Genomic DNA, 20,466 nt, shown 5'->3' with positions numbered 1-20,466 from the left:
TATAAATCTTTACCTCCGGACCATTCCGGAACTCCTCGTGACATCCGGGATCTCATCCGGGACTCCGAACAACATTCGGTAACCACGTATATCTTTTCCCTATAACCCTAGCGTCATCGAACCTTAAGTGTGTAGACCCTACGGGTTCGGGAACCATGCAGACATGACCGAGACGTTCTCCGGTCAATAACCAACAGCGGGATCTGGATACCCATGTTGGCTCCCACATGTTCCACGATGATCTCATCGGATGAACCACGATGTCGGGAATTCAATCAATCCCGTATACAATTCCCTTTGTCTATCAGTATGTTACTTGCCCGAGATTCGATCGTCGGTATCCCGATACCTTGTTCAATCTCGTTACCGGCAAGTCTCTTTACTCGTTCCTTAACACATCATCCCGTGATCAACTCCTTGGTCACATTGTGCACATTATGATGATGTCCTACCGAGTGGGCCCAGAGATACCTCTCCGTTTACACGGAGTGACAAATCCAAGTCTCGATTCGTGCCAACCCAACAGACACTTTCGGAGATACCTGTAGTGCACCTTTATAGCCACCCAGTTACGTTGTGACGTTTGGTACACCCAAAGCATTCCTACGGTATCCGGGAGTTGCACAATCTCATGGTCTAAGGAAATGATACTTGACATTAGAAAAGCTTTAGCAGACGAACTACACGATCTTGTGCTAGGCTTAGGATTGGGTCTTGTCCATCACATCATTCTCCTAATGATGTGACCCCGTTATCAACGACATCCAATGTCCATGGTCAGGAAACCGTAACCATATATGGATCAACGAGCTAGTCAACTAGAGGCTTACTAGGGACATGGTGTTGTCTATGTATCCACACATGTATCTGAGTTTCCTATCAATACAATTCTAGCATGGATAATAAACGATTATCATGAACAAGGAAATATAATAATAACCAATTTATTATTACCTCTAAGGCATATTTCCAACAGTCTCCCACTTGCACTAGAGTCAATAATCTAGTTCACATCACCATGTGATTAACACTCACAGGTCACATCACCATGTGACCAACATCCAAAGAGTTTACTAGAGTCAACAATCTAGTTCACATCACTATGTGATTAACACTCAATGAGTTCTGGTTTGATCATGTTATGCTTGTGAGAGAGGTTATTAGTCAACGGGTCTGAACCTTTCAGATCCGTGTGTGCTTTACGAATATCTATGTCATCTTGTGGATGCTACCACGTGCTACTTGGAGCCATTTCAAATAACTGCTCTACTATACGAATCCGGTTTACTACTCAGAGTCATCCGGATTAGTGTCAAAGTTCGCATCGACGTAACCCTTTACGACGAACTCCTTTTCACCTCCATAATCGAGAAAATTCCTTAGTCCACTAGATACTAAGGATAAGTTCGACCGTTGTCATGTGATCCATTCCCGGATCACTATTGTACCCCTTGACCAACTCATGGCAAGCACACTTCATGTGCGGTACACAACATAGCATACTCTAGAGCCTACGTCTAAAGCATAGGGGACGACCTTCGTCCTTTCTCTCTCTTCTGCTGTGGTCAGGTCTTGAGTCTTACTCAATACTCACACCTTGTAACACAGCCAAGAACTCCTTCTTTGCTGATCTATTTTGAACCCCTTCAAAAATCATGTCAAGGTGTGCGTTCTTTGAAAGTATCATCAGGCGTCTTGATCTATCTCTATAGATCTTGATGCCCAATATGTAAGCAGCTTTATCCAGGTCTTCCTTTGAAAAACTCCTTTCAAACAACCCTTTATGCTTTCCAGAAATTTTACATCATTTCGGATCAACAATATGTCATTCACATATACTTATCAGAAATGTTGTAGCGCTCCCACTCACTTTTTTGTAAATACAAGTTTCTAACAAACTTTGTATAAACCCAAAAACTTTGATCACTCCATCAAAGCGTATATTCTGACTCCGAGATGCTTGCTCTAGTCCATGGAAGGATCGCTGGAGCTAGCATACCTTTTAGCATCCTTAGGATCGACAAAAACTTTCTGATTGTATCACATACAACCTTTCCTTACGAAAACTGGTAAGGAAACTTGTTTTGACATCCATCTGCCAAATTTCATAAATGCAGCTAATGCAAACATGATTCCGACGGACTTAAGCATCGCTACGGATGAGAAAATCTCATCGTAGTCAACTCCTTGAACTCGTGAAAATACTCTTTGCCACAAGTCGAGCTTCATAGACGGTAACATTACCGTCCACGTCCGTCTTCTTCTTAAAGATCCATTTATCTCTATGGCTTGCCGATCATCGGGCAAGTTCACCAAAGTCCATGCTTTGTTCTGATACATGGATCCTATCTCGGATTTCATGGCTTCTAACCATTTGTCATAATATGGGCCCACCATCGCTTCTCCATAGCTCATAGGTTCAGTATTGTCTAACAACATGATATCTAAGACAGGATTACCGTACCACTCATGAGTAGTACATGTCCTTGTCGACCTACGAGGTTTGGTAGTGAATTGATCTGAAGTTTCATGATCACTATCATAAGCTTCCACTTCAATTGGTCTAGGTGCCACAGGAACAACTTCTTGTGCCCTGCTACACACTAGTTGAAGTGACGGTTCAATAACCTTATCAAGTCTCCACCATCCTCCCACTCAATTCTTTCGAGAGAAACTTTTCCTCAAGAAAGGACTCGTTTCTAGAAGCAATTACTTTTGCTTCCAGATCTGAAATAGGAGGTATACCCAACTGTTTTGGGTATTCTATGAAGATGCATTTATCCGCTTTGGGTTCGAGCTTATCAGCCTGAAACTTTTTCACATAAGCGTCGCAGCCCCAAACTTTTAAGAAACGACAACTTAGGTTTCTCTAAACGGTGTCATCTCAACGGAATTGCGTGGTGCCCCTTTTTAAAGTGAATGCGGTTGTCTCTAATGTCTAACCCATAAACGATAGTGGTAATTCGATAAGAGACATCATGGTATGCACCATATCCAATAGGGTGCAGTTATGATGTTCGGACACACCATCACACTGTGTTGTTCCAGGCGGTATTAATTGTGAAACACTTTCCACAATGTCTTAATTGTGTGCCAAACTCGTAACTCAGATATCGCTATGATCATATCATAGACATTTTATCCTCTTGTCACGACGATCCTCAACTTCACTCTGAAATTACTTGAACCTTTCAATAATTCAGACTTGTGTTTCATCAAGTAAATATTCTCAGCATCTACTCAAATCATCTGTGAAGTAAGAACATATCGATATCCACTGCGTGCCTCAGCACTCATTGGACTGCACACATCAAATGTATTACTTCCAACAAGTTGCTCTCTTGTTCCATCTTACTGAAAACGAGGCCTTTCAGTCATCTTGCCCATGTGGTATGATTTGCATGTCTCAAGTGATTCAAAATCAAGTGAGTCCAAACGATCCATCTGCATGGAGTTTCTTCATGCATTTATACCAATAGACATGGTTCGCATGTCTCAATCTTTTAAAAAACGAGTGAGTCCAAAGATCCATCTACATGGAGCTTCTTCATGCGTTCTATACCAATATGACTCAAATGGCAGTGCCACAAGTATGTGGTACTATCATCACTATTTTATATCTTTTGGCACGAACATGTGTATCACTGCGATCGAGATTCATTTTAGGTGCAAGACCATTGAAGGTATTATTCAAATAAACAGAGTAACCATTATTCTCCTTAAATGAATAATCGTATTGCGATAAACATAATCCAATCATGTTTGTGCTCAACGCAAACACCAAATAACAATTATTTAGTTTTAACACCAATCTCGATGGTAGAGGGAGCATGCGATGCTTGATCACATCAACCTTGGAAACACTTCCAACACATATCGTCATCTCACCTTTAGCTAGTCTCCGTTTATTCCGCAGCTTTTATTTCGAGTTACTAACACTTAGCAACCGAACCGGTATCTAATACCCTGGTGCTGCTAGGAGTACTAGTAAAGTACACATTCATATAATGTATATCCAATATACTTCTGTCGACCTTGCCTGCCTTCTCATCTACCAAGTATCTAGGGTAGTTCTGCTTCAGTGACCGTTCCCCTCATTACAGAAGCACTTAGTCTCGGGTTTGGGTCAACCTTGGGATTCTTCACTAGAGCAGCAAATGATTTGCTGTTTCAAGAAGTATCCCTTTTGCCCTTGCCCTTCTAGAAACTAGTGGTTTTACTAACCATCAACAATTGATGCTCCTTCTTGATTTCTACTTTCGCGGTGTCAAACATCGTGAGTTGCTCAAGGATCATCATGTCTATCCCTGATATGTTATAGTTCATCACGAAGCTCTAATAGCTTGGTGGCAGTGACTATGGAGAACCATCACTATCTCATCTGGAAGATTAACTCCCACTCGATTCAAGCGATTGTAGTACTCAGACAATCTGAGCACATGCTCAACGATTGAGCTTTTCTCCCTTAGTTTGCAGGCTTAAGAAACTTGTCAGAGGTCTCATACCTCTTGACGTGGGCACTAGTCTGAAATCCCAATTTCAGTCTTCGGAACATCTCATATGTTCTGCGACGTTTCAAAACCGTCTTTGGTGCCACAATTCTAAACCGTTAGCATTACGCACTGAACTATCACGTAGTCATCAAAAACGTGTATGTCAGATGTTTCGCAACATCTACAGACGACGCTGAGGTTCAGCACACCGAGCGGTGCATTAAGGACATAAGCCTTCTGTGTAGCAATGAGGACAATCCTCAGTTCACGGACCCAGTCCGCATAATTGCTACTATCAACTTTCAACTAAATTTTCTCTAGGAACATATCTTAAACAGTAGAACTAAAGCACAAGCTATGACATAATTTGCAAAGTCCTTTTGACTATGTTCATGATAATTAAGTTCATCTGATTATTTAATGAACTCCCACTCAGATAGACATCCCTCTAGTCATCTAAGTGATACATGATCCGAGTCAAACTAGGCCGTGTCCGATCATCACGTGAGACGGACTAGTCATCATCGATGAACATCTCCATGTTGATCGTATCTGCTATACGACTCATGTTCGACCTTTCGATCTCTTGTGTTCCGAGGCCATGTCTGTACATGCTAGGCTCGTCAAGTCAACCTAAGTGTTTTGCTTGTGTTCCGAGGCCATGTCTGTACATGCTAGGCTCGTCAACACCCGTTGTATGCGAACGTTAGAATCTATCACACCCGATCATCACGTGGTGCTTCGAAACAACGAACCTTCGCAACGGTGCACAGTTAGGGGGAACACATCTCTTAAAATTTTAGTGAGGGATCATCTTATTTATGCTACCGTCGTTCTAAGCAAATAAGATGTAAACATGACAAACATCACATGCAAATCATAAAGTGACGTGATATGGCCAATATCATCCTGCGCCTTTGATCTCCATCTTCGAGGCGCAGCATGATCACCTTCGTCACCGGCATGACACCATGATCTCCATCATCATGATCTCCATCATCGTGTCTTCATGAAGTTGTCTCGCCAACTATTACTTCTACTACTATGGCTAACGGTTAGCAATAAAGTAAAGTAATTACATGGCGTTTTCAATGACACGCAGGTCATACAATAAATTAAGACAACTCCTATGGCTCCTGCCGGTTGTCATACTCATCGACATGCAAGTCGTGATTCCTATTACAAGAACATGATCAATCTCATACATCACATATATCATTCATCACATCCTTTTGGCCATATCACATCACATAGCATACCCTGCAAAAACAAGTTAGACGTCCTCTAATTGTTGTTGCATGTTTTATGTGGCTGCTATGGGATTCTAGCAAGAACGTTTCTTACCTACGCAAAAGCCACAACGTGATATGCCAATTTCTATTTACCCTTCACAAGGACCCTTTTCATCGAATCCGATCCGACTAAAGTGGGAGAGACAGACACCCGCTAGCCACCTTATGCAACTAGTGCATGTCAGTCGGTGGAACCTGTCTCACGTAAGTGTACGTGTAAGGTCGGTCCGGGCCGCTTCATCCCACCATGCCGCCGAATCAAGATAAGACAAGTAACGGCAAGTAAATTGACAAAATCGACACCCACAACTACTTTGTGTTCTACTCGTGCATAGAAACTACACATAGACCTAGCTCTGATACCACTGTTGGGGAACGTAGCAGAAATTCAAAATTTTCTACGCATCACCAAGATCAATCTATGGAGTAATCTAGCAACGAGGGGAAGGGGACTGCATCAACATACCCTTGTAGATCGCGATGCGGAAGCGTTGCAAGAACGCGGATGAAGGAGTCGTACTCGTAGCGATTCAGATCGCGGTTGATTCCGATCTAAGCGTCGAACCACGGCGCCTCCGCGTTCAACACACGTGCAGCCCGGTGACGTCTCCCACGCCTTGATCCAGCAACGAGAGAGGGAGAGGTTGGGGAAGACTCCGTCCAGTAGCAGCACGACGGCGTGGTGGTGATGGAGGAGCGTGGCAATCCTGCAGGGCTTCGCCAAGCACCACGGGAGAGGAGGAGGAAGAGGGGTAGGGCTTCGCCAAGCGGGAGATTGTCTCGTGTGTATGGCAGCCCCAAACCCTCACTATATATAGGGGAAGGGGGAGGGGTTGCGCCCCCATCTAGGGTTCCCCCCCCAAGGGGTGCGGCCAGCCCTAGATGGGACTTGGGGGGCGGCCAAGGGGGGGAGAGAGGGGGGCGCCCCACTAGATGGGCCTTAGGCCCATCTGAGCCTAGGGTTTCCCCCTTCCCCCCCTTCCTGCGCCCTGGGCCCCTTGTGGGAGGCGCACCAGCCCACCTAGGGGCTGGTCCCTTCCCACACTTGGCCCATGCAGCCCTCTGGGGCCGGTGGCCCCACCTGGTGGACCCCCGGGACCCTCCCGGTGGTCCCGGTACGTTACCGATAGCACCCGAAACTTTTCCGGTGACCAAAACAGGACTTCCCATATATAAATCTTTACCTCCGGACCATTCCGGAACTCCTCATGGCGTTCGGGATCTCATCCGGGACTCCGAACAACATTCGGTAACCACGTATATCTATTCCCTATAACCCTAGCGTCATCGAACCTTAAGTGTGTAGACCCTACGGGTTCGGGAACCATGCAGACATGACCGAGATGTTCTCCGGTCAATAACCAACAGCGGGATCTGGATACCCATGTTGGCTCCCACATGTTCCACGATGATCTCATCGGATGAACCACGATGTCGGGGATTCAATCAATCCCGTATACAATTCCCTTTGTCTATCGGTATGTTACTTGCCCGAGATTCGATCGTCGGTATCCCGATACCTTGTTCAATCTCGTTACCCGCAAGTCTCTTTACTCGTTCCGTAACACATCATCCCGTGATCAACTCCTTGGTCACATTGTGCACATTATGATGATGTCCTACCGAGTGGGCCCAGAGATACCTCTCCATTTACACGGAGTGACAAATCCCAGTCTCGATTCGTGCCAACCCAACAGACACTTTCGGAGATACCTGTAGTGCACCTTTATAGCCACCCAGTTACGTTGTGACGTTTGGTACACCCAAAGCATTCCTACGGTATCCGGGAGTTGCACAATCTCATGGTCTAAGGAAATGATACTTGACATTAGAAAAGCATTAGCAGACGAACTACACGATCTTGTGCTAGGCTTAGGATTGGGTGTTGTCCATCACATCATTCTCCTAATGATGTGATACCGTTATCAACGACATCCAATGTCCATGGTTAGGAAACCGTAACCATCTATTGATCAACGAGCTAGTCAACTAGAGGCTTACTAGGGACATGGTGTTGTCTATGTATCCACACATGTATCTGAGTTTCCTATCAATACAATTCTAGCATGGATAATAAACGATTATCATGAACAAGGAAATATAATAATAACCAATTTATTATTGCCTCTAGGGCATATTTTTAACAGAATATACATGGGTGGTCGGACCGGCCTACTTCTAGGGCTGGGACGGAAACCTTGCTCAAGTCCAAGACTCAAGCCATCCCACTTTCATTTCGAGCTGTTTCCGGTTGCCGGTGGCGATTTGTGAGAGGTTTCGTCAGATTGTGGTGGATCAGTGGTGGGGAAGGGAAGATGGCAAGGAGAAACTTCACTGGCGCTCTTGGGATTGGCTCTCAACGCCGAAGTCTTTGGGTGGAATGGGTTTTCGCGATATGGGCCTTTTCAACCAGGCGATGTTGGTGAAAAAGGCTGGCGTCTACTGACCGATCCTAACTCCCCGTGTGCCCGGGTTTTGAAGGGAAGGTACTTCCAGTTCAGCAGTTTTTGGGAAGCACGGGCACCTCGGTCGGCTTCTGCAACCTGGCGGGCGATATTGCATGGCCGGGAGTTGTTGAAGATGGGTGTCCAGTGGGGTATTGGCGATGGGAAGAGCATGCGCATCCTCTCCGATCACTAGATCCCCTCGACTCCTCCGGCTCTCCTCCATCCCATCTCTCCAATCCCAGCCTCGGCGACAGTGCACTGTTTGATCGATGCGGAGCATGCCTGCTGGGACGTGGATTCAGTGAGGGCATTTTTCAGCGAAGCGGTGGCAAATGAGATTCTTCAGATTCCTATTAACCTAGCTGGCGGGTCGGACTTTGCTCGCTGGCCTTTCACAAGGTTTGGTGTGTACACAGTCCGGTCGGGCTACAACATGGCCAGATCGTCCCGGTTCATGATCAAGCAAAGTGGCAATGGTAGAGGTTAGCATTCTGATTGGACTTCGAAAGAGAAGTTGTGGAAGAAGCTTTGGAATGTAAAAGCCCCGAACAAGATGAAAACAATTCTGTGGAGACTCGCACACAATTGTCTGCCCTCAGGCGAGCAGTTGCTCCGGCGTCAGGTTCCGACTAGAACAGACTGCTTCTTCTGTGGTAGACCGGAAAGTGTGGGGCATGCACTGCTTTTCTGTCCGCATGCTCGAGCTGTTTGGGATGAAATCAAGGAGGCCTTTGGGATCAAGTTATTTGGTTCTTCCTATGCTTCTCTGAGGCAGTGGCTCTTCAACTACCTTTCCAGATGTTCTGAGCGGGATATTTCTGTCCTGACGGTGTCTCTGTGGCATATTTGGGAGGCCCGAAACTCGGCGCGGAACGAACCGGAGGCCCCTCCTCCGAAGCGGACTGCGGCAAGGGCTCGAGCGTACATTGAGATGGTGTTCCAACATCTGTTCAAGCCCCTCCCCGCTCCAAGGCGTGAGTCCACTGCTTCTAGCTCCATTTGGTCTCCGCCTCTGCAAGGTTCTGTGCAGGTGTCTTCTGATGCGGCGGTGGATCTTGCTCGGGGTTTTTCTGCGGCCGGTGTGGTGATTCTTGATCACTCTGGGCAGTTTGTGGCTGCTGCTACCAAGCCATTTACCGGTATCTCTTCGCCGGAGGTAGCCGAAGCCCTTGCTCTTCGATGCGCTGTCAGGCTGGCTCGGGAGAAGCACTTTCCCAGGGTGGTGTTTCAATCTGACTGTTTGTCATTGATTCATCGCATGAATTCTTCCGCCTGTGACAGATCTGTTGTGGGCACTATTGTCGCTGACATCAAGGCGGAGTGTGTTACACAGGCTTCGGTTTCTTTCAAGCATGTCCGTCGGCACTGTAATGTAGTTGCTCATGTTTTAGCTCAGTCTAGTTTGAAGTCTCTGAGTCCATGTATTTTCCTTTCTGCTCCAGATTGTATCTGGGAGAACCTTTGTAATTTGGTTGCTTAATTAATAAAGGCCGACGTTTCCCAAAAAAAAGAGGGCCTGCTACTGATATTTCTTTCAGCTTTGGTGAGCACCTACCATTGTCCGCCACTGCTCAAAAGATGCAGATATTTTTGTTAATTTGCTGTAATCTTTTTAGTTTTATTGTGTTGTTTATTATGACCGTGGGTTTTATTATATGCTATACATTAGACTTTTTGTTAATAAAAATGTATTTAATTGGATATAATTTAAATTTAAACTACAATTTTATATTTTTAGTTAATTTTGTAAGATTGGCATAAAGATCGTAAAGAACTTTAAAGGTACGTTTTCACCATATTTGGGCATTCTTTTAATGTACATTCGGTTAAAATTGGATTTATGTCTATTAAATAGCAGAAAATGCATTGAATACCCTAAATATATTATATAAAACCAAGCTGCCCATCGCTCTGTAACCTTTCTTGTATGCCGCTGCTGCTCCAGAGCATCACTGCACCGCGCCATGCCACGGGGAAGCCGGCCCGCGCCGCCCCCACGTGCGAGAGGATGCCAAGGCCCCGCCGGCGCCGGCGCCGGCGCCGATGCCGATCGCGCTTTGCCTGGCAGCTCCCCCTGGTGGTGGCGAGGGAGGAGGAGGAAGGAGAATTGCGACGGAGATCTAGGGGCGCCCTCCCCGTCGCCTCACGGGAGCGACATGGGAGGTTTTTTTTTTTCAAGTCCAATTTGCTCGCTGCCGTCTCACTCGAGTACAGGTAGTCATCACCAAGCACTTGATTATTTGGTTGGGTACTTAACCATTGAACTAGCTTTACTAGGTATGAAGATTAATAGAGGGAGGAAAGAGGGATTAAAATTTAAAACTTTAATCCTCGTCTGCTGTGTTTAGGAAAAGAACATTTCTTTGAATCAGAATCACACAATAAATTTATACTTTAAAAATATTCTTACAGAAATATTAACCGTCACAATAATGATATAATTGATATATAGTGGTACATTCCCGAATAAAGAAGATGAATAATGTTCCCCAAAAGCAAAGAAAAAAAGAAGAAGAAGATAGATAATGGCATAATGAAAGCCTCTCAGCTGGTTTGTTTTTTACTCAGCTCTAGTATGCACGATAGTGCGTACGACCGGAGGCTTCCGAACTAGATGATGGCATATAGCTGGCGCTGGAAGTCGTTGAGAACAGCAGCCTCGGCAGACACGAGGATGCGCACGCCGCCGCTGAGGCCGTCCATGAGGTAGACGATCCCGCCGCGTTCCTCCACCGCGCGGTGCATCGCGAGCGGCTTCCCCCACCCGAAATCCGCGTCGTACATCGGTATGCCCAGCCAGCTGAACACCCTCAGCTCCGTCTCGGGCAGGGTGCCGGCCGGCTGCTTGCCGCCGTTCATCTCCAAGTAGTCGATCGCCGAGCGCACCAGCTCGTCGTCCATTCGGCGGACGGCGCCATTGATCCGGCCGGCCACGAAGGCCAGCTCCTCCGACCCTATGTCCCGGACCTTGCCGGCGGTGCCCAGGGTGATGATCGCGTCCCGAAGTAGCGGGCCGGCAGCGGCGGCCTCAGGACGCGCCGGACGTTGGCCGGGAAGGTAAGCCGCGTCGTGGCGTCCGGTGGCAGCCGGCGCGCGGCGCACATGGACCGCCACACGTGGGCGCTCACGGCGACGAACGTGCTCACTCGGCCACCGTCGCCGCTGCTGGTGCATGCACGCTTGAGAGCGGCAACCTGGTCCTTGGAGACGGCGAAAATCTCGCTGACGACGGGGCCCGACGTCTCGGATAGGCTTAGCTTCGGGCAGAACACGGTGAAAGCGTCGGGGTGGACCATGGGCGGTGTGCGCGCGCGGAGGAGGGTACGGTCGTGGCACGGGAGGTCGAGCGCCGCACTCCCGGGAGGTCTCTGGAGAAGGCGGACCACGTCTTGAAGAAGTGGAACACGCTTGCGGCGTCGACGGCGGCGTGGTGCAGCGCCGTCCCCAGGATGACCCCACCGCATCCCATGAAAGTCACCTGAATGGCGCACATGATGGACGGCGAGTCCTCGAAGCGGGGAACAAAGAGCCTCCTTAGTTCCGGCGACGGCTGGCAATCGACGAGGCCATCCACGGTGAGGTCCGAGCGAGCGACGACGAAGAGCGCGCCCTGGCCGGCGTAGTGCACCTCCGCTCGACCGCCGCCGTCCACGCCGATACGGCCGGCGAGTGGGTAGAAGGGCACGAGAGCCTTGGCCAGCGCTGTTAGCTTCGGTCCCGAACGTACGAACGCCGACGAGTACTTTCCGTCGAGTTCCGGCTGGCCGATCCTTTGACCAACAGACGTACGTACAGCAATAAGCAACTAGGCAGGCAGCTGGATAGATCCTCGTGTCTAGCTAGCTAGCGTAGACAACTCGTCGGAACACGATACGCGGAGTCGCCGAGTTATAGCAACAGGCTCGTGTTGAGCCTTTGTACTTTTATTGCTTTGATCGATCTCACGGTTACAAAGTACAGGGGTACATCAATATATATACTAGCTATCCTACAGATAACAAACAATCCTACTCGGCAATGATTATCAAGCCAACACGGACTCGGGTACACGTACATGATTAGGACACGGACGTATACGTATTCGTGTTTAACTCCAACAATCACCCCCCTAAACACGACATCGTCACATTACAGCGCCGACGCCGATTCTTCTTCGCAGCCCCAAGAACTTCTCTCGATTCAAAGCCTTGGTTTGGATGTCCGCCAGCTGATCATCGGTGCGATTGTAGTTGACCTCCATCTTACCTTCTTCCATGCAGTCCTTTATGTAGGGATACATCGTATCAATGTGCTTGCTCCTTTCACGCCGCACTGGATCCTCGCATAGAAAAGTCGTAGACTCACTGTCAACATTGAGCACCACTTGTTCCGGATCTCGATCCATGAGATCATCGTGTAGCCTCCCTAGCCACACACCTTGACACATCGCAACTGTAGCTGCAATATACTCTATTGCATCAACTGCGGGTGCTTTGCTCTTCTTGGTTAGCTCAAGACGAGATTTTATTGAAGCATCAACTAGATTGCAATCTTCATGTCACATCTTTCAAGTATCTTCCTTGTGTATGCCTCCTGGCAAAGTATGATCCTCTCCGTCTTTTGATGTACCTCTATCCCGGGGTAGTAGCTCAAAAAACCTAGATCATTCATCTTGAAAAGCTCTTTCATTTGTAACTTGAACTTTGCAATCACCACTTCATCTGCTCCAGTAATTAATAGGTCGTCAACGTAGATGCCAACTAGTAGACGATCCCTTCCTTCACCTCGCTTGTACATTGCATGCTCTAGTGGGGCTTTCTCAAATCCAAGAGAAATCAATGTCCGATCAAGTTTGATGTTCCACTCCCGAGGTCCTTGCCATAGCCCATACAAGATTTTGTGTGACTTCAATACCTTGTGCTCTTCTCCCTCTTTGATGAAATCTGATGGTTGATTCACATACGCATCTCCTTCTATCTCGCCATTCAAAACCGCGGAGTTTACATCCATGTGATGTATCTTCCATGATTCCTGAACCGCGAGAGCGATGAGTAGTCTCACCGATTCCATCCTTTCAATAGGAACGAACACTTCTTCGAAGTCCACACCTTCCTCTTGCACATACTCTTTGGTTAGTAGCCTCGCTTTGTGCTTCATGCACCCTTCAACATCTTTCTTGACCTTGAATTCCCACTTGAGCTCCATAGCCTTTTCATTGTTGGGAAGATCCACAAGCTCCCATGAATTATTGTCATGGATCGACCCCAACTCTTCTATCATAGCATGACGCCAACACTCCTTTGTATTTGCGTCCACAAATTCCGCCGGTTCCTCGGCGCTTGCTAGACACCGTCGCCCACTCCCGTTCACCATTACCGGGTTAATCGTCTGAAGAAATTTCTCCGGATATGAGTGTAACTCCGGATATAGATGATCGGTTGTAGATGGACGTGTCGTTTTCTCCAGTACTTTCGGAGGCGACATAAGTGCCGAAGTGACGTCATCTTCTGCGTACAATTCTGCTAGCAACTGTGAGCCACTACCGATGCTCGCTTCTAGGCTGACAAATAGAGTACTGGACATACTTGCTGACTGGCCACCACCAAGTGATGCTACGACACCCCCTGCGCATGAGATTGGTGCTGCATCATTTACATGTAGTAAAGTTCCAGGTGCCACCACGTATGAACCATGAGACACTTCCCCAAGTGGGTCTTTTCCTTCCTCTGGATGTTGCCCACGTTCTGGCCCATGCACCATGCCTCCACGTGGTGATGCTTGAGCTGCTAGCTTGCAGTGGCCACCACCGCCCAACTCGCTGGAGTGATCGGCTTCTTCTGGGTACCCGTCCTTTGCTAGGCTGCGCCCTCCGACGCACATGGCTGGGCTTTGCAACAGAACGCGTGTGCCTCGCTCGCCTCGACTCGCTACTTGGCGACCGCCTGCAACGCTCTTTGCCGAGTTGTTTTCGTGGACATCTGGCGACACGTATGCCATTACGTCATTGTCTTTTGTGTCGCTTTTGCGGCCGCCTACGGGCCTCTCCTCCAGTTGACCAACACAAAGACCGCTTCTCCATGGTCGAGCACATGCTGCTTTCGCTGTATCCGATCCAGTAAAGTTAGCACCTACGTCTGTAGCATCGACGCAAGTTTCGGAGTCACCTCCCGTATCAGTAGCATCGACACGAGTTTCCGAACCATGATTATGAAGGTGAACTTTTTCTTTCACGAGCACAACAATTTCTTTAGCCGGCTCTTGAAGAACTGGATCCTGCTTGTCCACGAGTTCACACATCAACATCATGTCACTATCATCTTCTTGCTGGACAATGAGCGCCTTCTGCTTCGGTGCTTCCTCGCAGTCAGCCTTGAAGTGGCCGAGGAGACCACAGTTATAACACCTCACTTTCCTGATGTCAAACTTTCTCCTCGGTAGTGGTGCAGCCTCATCGTCTGAGTCGTCGTCGGAGTCGGCGAAGTTCTTTCTCGTTGAACGCTGCTTCCCCTTCTTCTTGCTGCTGCTCCTGGATCCGCCTTGCTTTTCTAGAGCGTCCCACTGCGCCTTCGTGAGCATCACAAGCTCGTCGTTCCTCCCGTCCCCAAGACTGTACCGCATCCGCTCGTCGTGAGCCTTGTACCGTCCGACAAGATCGTCGATGGAGAGAGTCGCGAGATCGACGCACTGCTCGATCGCCCACTTCCCCAAGTGGGTCTTTTCCTTCCTGTGGATGTTGCCCACGTTCTGGCCCATGCACCATGCCTCCACATGGTGATGCTTGAGCTGCTAGCTTGCAGTGGCCACCACCGCCCAACTCGCTGGAGTGATCGGCTTCTTCTGGGTACCAGTCCTTTGCTAGGCTGCGCCCTCCGACACACATGGCTGGGCTTTGCACCAGAACGCGTGTGCCTCGCTCGCCTCGACTCGCTACTTGGCGACCGCCTGCAACGCTCTTTGCCGAGTTGTTTTCGTGGACATCTGGCGCCACGTACGCCATTACGTCATTGTCTTTTGTGTCACTTTTGCGGCCGCCTACGGGCCTCTCCTCCAGTTGACCAACACAAAGACTGCTTCTCCATGGTCGAGCACACGCTGCTTTCGCTGTATCCGATCCAGTAAAGTTAGCACCTACGTCTGTAGCATCGACGCAAGTTTCGGAGTCACCTCCCGTATCAGTAGCATCGACACGAGTTTCCGAACCATGATTATGAAGGTGAACTTTTTCTTTCACGAGCACAACAATTTCTTTAGCCGGCTCTTGAAGAACTGGATCCTGCTTGTCCACGAGTTCACACATCAACATCATGTCACTATCATCTTCTTGCTGGACAATGAGCGCCTTCTGCTTCGGTGCTTCCTCGCAGTCAGCCTTGAAGTGGCCGAGGAGACCACAGTTATAACACCTCACTTTCCTGATGTCAAACTTTCTCCTCGGTGGTGGTGCAGCCTCATCGTCTGAGTCGTCGTGTGAGTCGTTTTCGGAGTCGGCGAAGTTCTTTCTCGCCGAACGCTGCTTCCCCTTCTTCTTGCTGCTGCTCCTGGATCCGCCTTGCTTTTCTAGAGCGTCCCACTGCGCCTTCGTGAGCATCACAAGCTCGTCGTTCCTCCCGTCCCCAAGACTGTACCGCATCCGCTCGTCGTGAGCCTTGTACCGTCCGACAAGATCGTCGATGGAGAGAGTCGCGAGATCGACGCACTGCTCGATCGCCCACTTCCCCAAGTGGGTCTTTTCCTTCCTGTGGATGTTGCCCACGTTCTGGCCCATGCACCATGCCTCCACGTGGTGATGCTTGAGCTGCTAGCTTGCAGTGGCCACCACCGCCCAACTAGCTGGAGTGATCGGCTTCTTCTGGGTACCCGTCCTTTGCTAGGCTGCGCCCTCCGACGCACATGGCTGGGCTTTGCAATAGAACGCGTGTGCCTCGCTCGCCTCGACTCGCTACTTGGCGACCGCCTGCAACGCTCTTTGCCGAGTTGTTTTCGTGGACATCTGGCGCCACGTACGCCATTACGTCATTGTCTTTTGTGTCGCTTTTGCGGCCGCCTATGGGCCTCTCCTCCAGTTGACCAACACAAAGACTGCTTCTCCATGGTCGAGCACACGCTGCTTTCGCTGTATCCGATCCAGTAAAGTTAGCACTTACGTCTGTAGCATCGACGTAAGTTTCGGAGTCACCTCCCGTATCAGTAGCATCGACACGAGTTTCCGAACCATGATTATGAAGGTGAACTTTTTCTTTCACGAGCACAACAATTTCTTTAGCCGGCTCTTGAAGAACTGGATCCTGCTTGTCCACGAGTTCACACATCAACATCATGTCACTATCATCTTCTTGCTGGACAATGAGCGCCTTCTGCTTCGGTGCTTCCTCGCAGTCAGCCTTGAAGTGGCCGAGGAGACCACAGTTATAACACCTCACTTTCCTGATGTCAAACTTTCTCCTCGGTAGTGGTGCAGCCTCATCGTCTGAGTCGTCGTCTGAGTCATAGTCGGAGTCGGCGAAGTTCTTTCTCCCTGAACGCTGCTTCCCCTTCTTCTTGCTGCCGCTCCTGGATCCGCCTTGCTTTTCTAGAGCGTCCCACTGCGCCTTCGTGAGCATCACAAGCTCGTCCTTCCTCCCGTCCCCAATACTGTACCGCATCCGCTCGTCGTGAGCCTTGTACCGTCCGACAAGATCGTCGATGGAGAGAGTCGCGAGATCGACGCACAGCTCGATCGCCGTGACAATTTGCAGGTACCGGGGAGGGGCCGCACGCAAGAACCGCCGGACAACCGAGGCCTCAATGAGGTTTTCTCCAAGCACGCGGATCCGATTGACGAGAGTAGCCACCCGTGAAGCAAACGCATCCACTGACTCATCGTCGCCCATGACCAAAGTCTCATAGTTCCTTAGGAGAGATTGGAGATTAGCTTGCTTGATGTGGGTGTGTCCCTCGAACATGAGCTTCAAAGTATCCCACACCTCCTTCGCTGTTGCTTTGGCGATCAGGTGCTGGAGGATATCCATCGGCATCACCGAATAAATCGCCGACGCCGCCTGCCGATCCTTCCGGTGCTCGGCTCCCTCCTTCTAGAACGCGTTGCCTCCTGGGTCGACCGCGTCCCATAGCTCGTTGGCGCGGAGACCACACTCCATGAGGGCCTTCCAGACCCCGAAGTTCTCGCGATCAAATCGTGGGTACGACGAACTCGCCGGAGCAGCAAATACTTTAGCCGCACCGGAGTATTCTGCCAGTTGCTTGTTTGTATCATCGTTCGCCATGATCCTCCGTTACTAGAAGACCAACCTTGCTCTAGATACCAATTGTTAGCTTCGGTCCCAAACGTACGAACGCCGACGAGTACTTTCCGTCGAGTTCCGGCTGGCCGATCCTTTGACCAACAGACGTACGTACAGCAATAAGCAACTAGGCAGGCAGCTGGATGGATCCTCGTGTCTAGCTAGCTAGCGTAGACAACTCGTCGGAACACGATACGCGGAGTCGCCGAGTTATAGCAACAGGCTCGTGTCGAGCCTTTGTACTTTTATTGCTTTGATCGATCTCACGGTTACAAAGTACAGGGGTACACCAATATATATACTAGCTATCCTACAGATAACTAGCAATCCTACTCGGCAATGATTATCAAGCCAACACGGACTCGGGTACACGTACATGATTAGGACACGGACGTATACATATTCGTGTTTAACTCCAACAAGCGCCACCTTGAGCCTGGCCACGTCGAAGAAGTCGTCGACGACGCCGGAGCTGGAGCTGTAGAAGTAGACGGTGGGGATGAGGCCTATACTGACAGTTGCGAGGTCGAGCGGGGAGAGCCAGAGGCCATGGCTTGGCGTCTGCTCCATGGGCGTCACCATGCACGAATCCACCGCCTCCACCTCGCGACGTACACCCATTGTGAGCTCAGGTCGAGCGAGAAGACGAAGAGACTCATGAGGTGCGGTACTCTTGCTCTCACGCGTTTCGGGGTAAATAGCCACGGGTACCCTAACCGACTTCCCCTGGCTTCTCAAGAAATTATCAGGCCATTTGAGCCTTCAAGCATTCGAAGCACAGGGCCGCCTTCCCCCGGCCCCAGAAACCTCCCCCAAGATAGCTACGAGATGGCCGATTCCCGGAAGCCTGCTCCCAAAGGACCGACTCCCAAAAGCCGGCCATGAAGAATGCCGACTCCAAGAAGCCGGCCAAGACCGCACCCACCAAAACTATGCCCACATAAAGGAGATAAGACGGGGCGTGGCCACAATACAGCCCACTACCCCCGAATCCCGAAGCAGGCATGGCCACAGGACATCGTGCGGGTCAACCATCTCCCGTCCGGCGCGGCACTGTAGCCATGTTGGCCTCGACGTCATCCACGACAGACGCCAGTACGGTCCGCGGGCGGCGGCCCCCTTTAGCCAGAGAGACGCTCGAAGGCAGCCCGGCCTCCCCTGGTCGGCCAAGGGCGTAACCGGCCCCCAGAAGCCGGCTACCCCCCTCCCTCAAAACGTGTGCCACATTAAGGAGACAAGACGAGGTAAGGCTACAGTGAGAGCCCACAAGGCGGCACACTATAGCCACGCTTACCTCGACAAAGCCCTCGTCATCAGGGGCGAGGCTACAGTAACCAGCCGCCAACAAGACCCCCAAGTGGTGGGGCCGGCCTGTCGACCAAGAGACCGGCAGCCGGCGGGACCCACCAGTCGGTGGGCCCCAATGGCCGGCGGAGAAGCCGGCGAACACAGACACTGACGGCTGGGACCCGCGCCCAGCCGGATTACAATTGTACCCCTGGGGGGTAGGCCTATATAAACCCCCCGGGGCACCCATGCAAAGGGTTGGTCTCGTAGAGTTACACACACACCATATAGAGAGGAAAGGGAGAGCTAGCCTTGCTCTTCTTCTCCCTCGAATCCGACAGCTCAAGGAGCACTTGTAGCTACTCGTTTTGATCTAGTGATCATGTGGAGACCCCGCAGAGCAGGACTAGGGGTGTTATCTCCACGGAGAGCCCCGAACCTGGGTAAGATTCGCCGGCGTGCATGTCTTCGCCTCATCCCGTTTCCAGGCACCGGCGACGTCTTACTGGCTCCCACAATGATAAGCCACCCGTTGGCATATGTCGCACCTACCACCCGACATTTGGCGCCCACCATGGGGCCAGGTGCACCGTCGTCCGGAGACCTGTTCTGGACGGGAACCCTTTTCCTCCCCCGCGAACGCAGCCAGCCTGTTGCGCCCGATGGCGTTTTCCCCGACGCGCTGCAAGGCGTCAACGATGCCTGCGCAACGAGCTGCCTCGCCGATCTGCTCGGCGAGACTCGCATCTCCGACGAGCCCGCGTCCGACGCGGGCACGTACTACCCCGAGAGCCGCCTCGTCAGCCTCCTCGACCAACTTCACGTCTCCAGCGAGCCTGCGGTAGACATGGAGTCGGTCGGCTCCACCGACCCGATGCTTGTCGATTCCGACACGGCATCACTCGACGCCTACCCCTCCGACGTGGTGGTCTTCGACGATCCTCTCCCTCGAGCTGACAGCGGTAGCGGCGCTGTCACCGAAGTGTTGGTCATCAGCCACGTCGCCAACTCGGGCGAGAACGCCCACGACGCCCTGCAAGCGGCGATGCACGACTTATCCGTCCCCATCCCGGCCGACACCGACGCCGAGACCTTGGAGGCACGCTGCCTCGCCCTCATCACGGAAGGACAGAAGATAGCCTAAATGAGACGCCTCACCGAGGCTCACCAGCGCGAAGTCGACCGCGCCGCCTTTGGCACGCCGCCTCGTGGCGGGCCGAGCCGAGCCGGCTTCGTCCAGAAGCGCGGCGCGGCTATCGCAAGCATGCTGGGGGCAGACCGCCCCGTGTACGCCACCCCGCTCGAGAATCTGCGAGCCGCTCAGGCGGCCGCTGAAGAGCTAAATGGGCTGGGAGCCGATGAGCTCCCCTACATGACAAGGCGGATCCAGCAGCTGATCGACGCTGCCGCAGAACGGCACGAAGCCGGCGGTCGCGCTGAGAGTCCTCCCCCGCGCCGGGAGCACGCCGCGACGTCCCGGTCGCCGACTGCGAGCGGCGCCCGCGTGAGGAAAGACAAGGAGCCGGCTGCTAGCCGCAGCCGGACTCGTATCACCATCGAGCGCGACACGGAAGGCCGCCCTCGAGCGGTGGAGCGCCAAGGAAATCCGCCTCCTCCCCCGCCTCGAGGGGAGAGATACCCCACCCCGCCGCCTGTCACGCATCTGACTCTTGGTGGCCGACTAGGC

At 50.8% G+C, this 20,466-nt stretch overlaps 1 pseudogene; it reads right to left on the bottom strand.

The window, feature by feature from the left end:
* Positions 1-10,790: 10,790 nt before the first annotated feature.
* On the bottom strand, positions 10,791-18,173 carry LOC109764186 (putrescine hydroxycinnamoyltransferase 1-like; annotated as a pseudogene).
* Between the last annotated feature and the right edge of the window lie 2,293 nt (positions 18,174-20,466).

The sequence above is a fragment of the Aegilops tauschii genome, chromosome 3 (assembly GCF_002575655.3).
Source record: "Aegilops tauschii subsp. strangulata cultivar AL8/78 chromosome 3, Aet v6.0, whole genome shotgun sequence".
In the NCBI taxonomy this organism is placed as follows: Eukaryota; Viridiplantae; Streptophyta; class Magnoliopsida; order Poales; family Poaceae; genus Aegilops; species Aegilops tauschii.
Note: the sequence above shows the minus strand (reverse complement) of the source record. Positions and strands in the feature narration are given on the sequence as shown.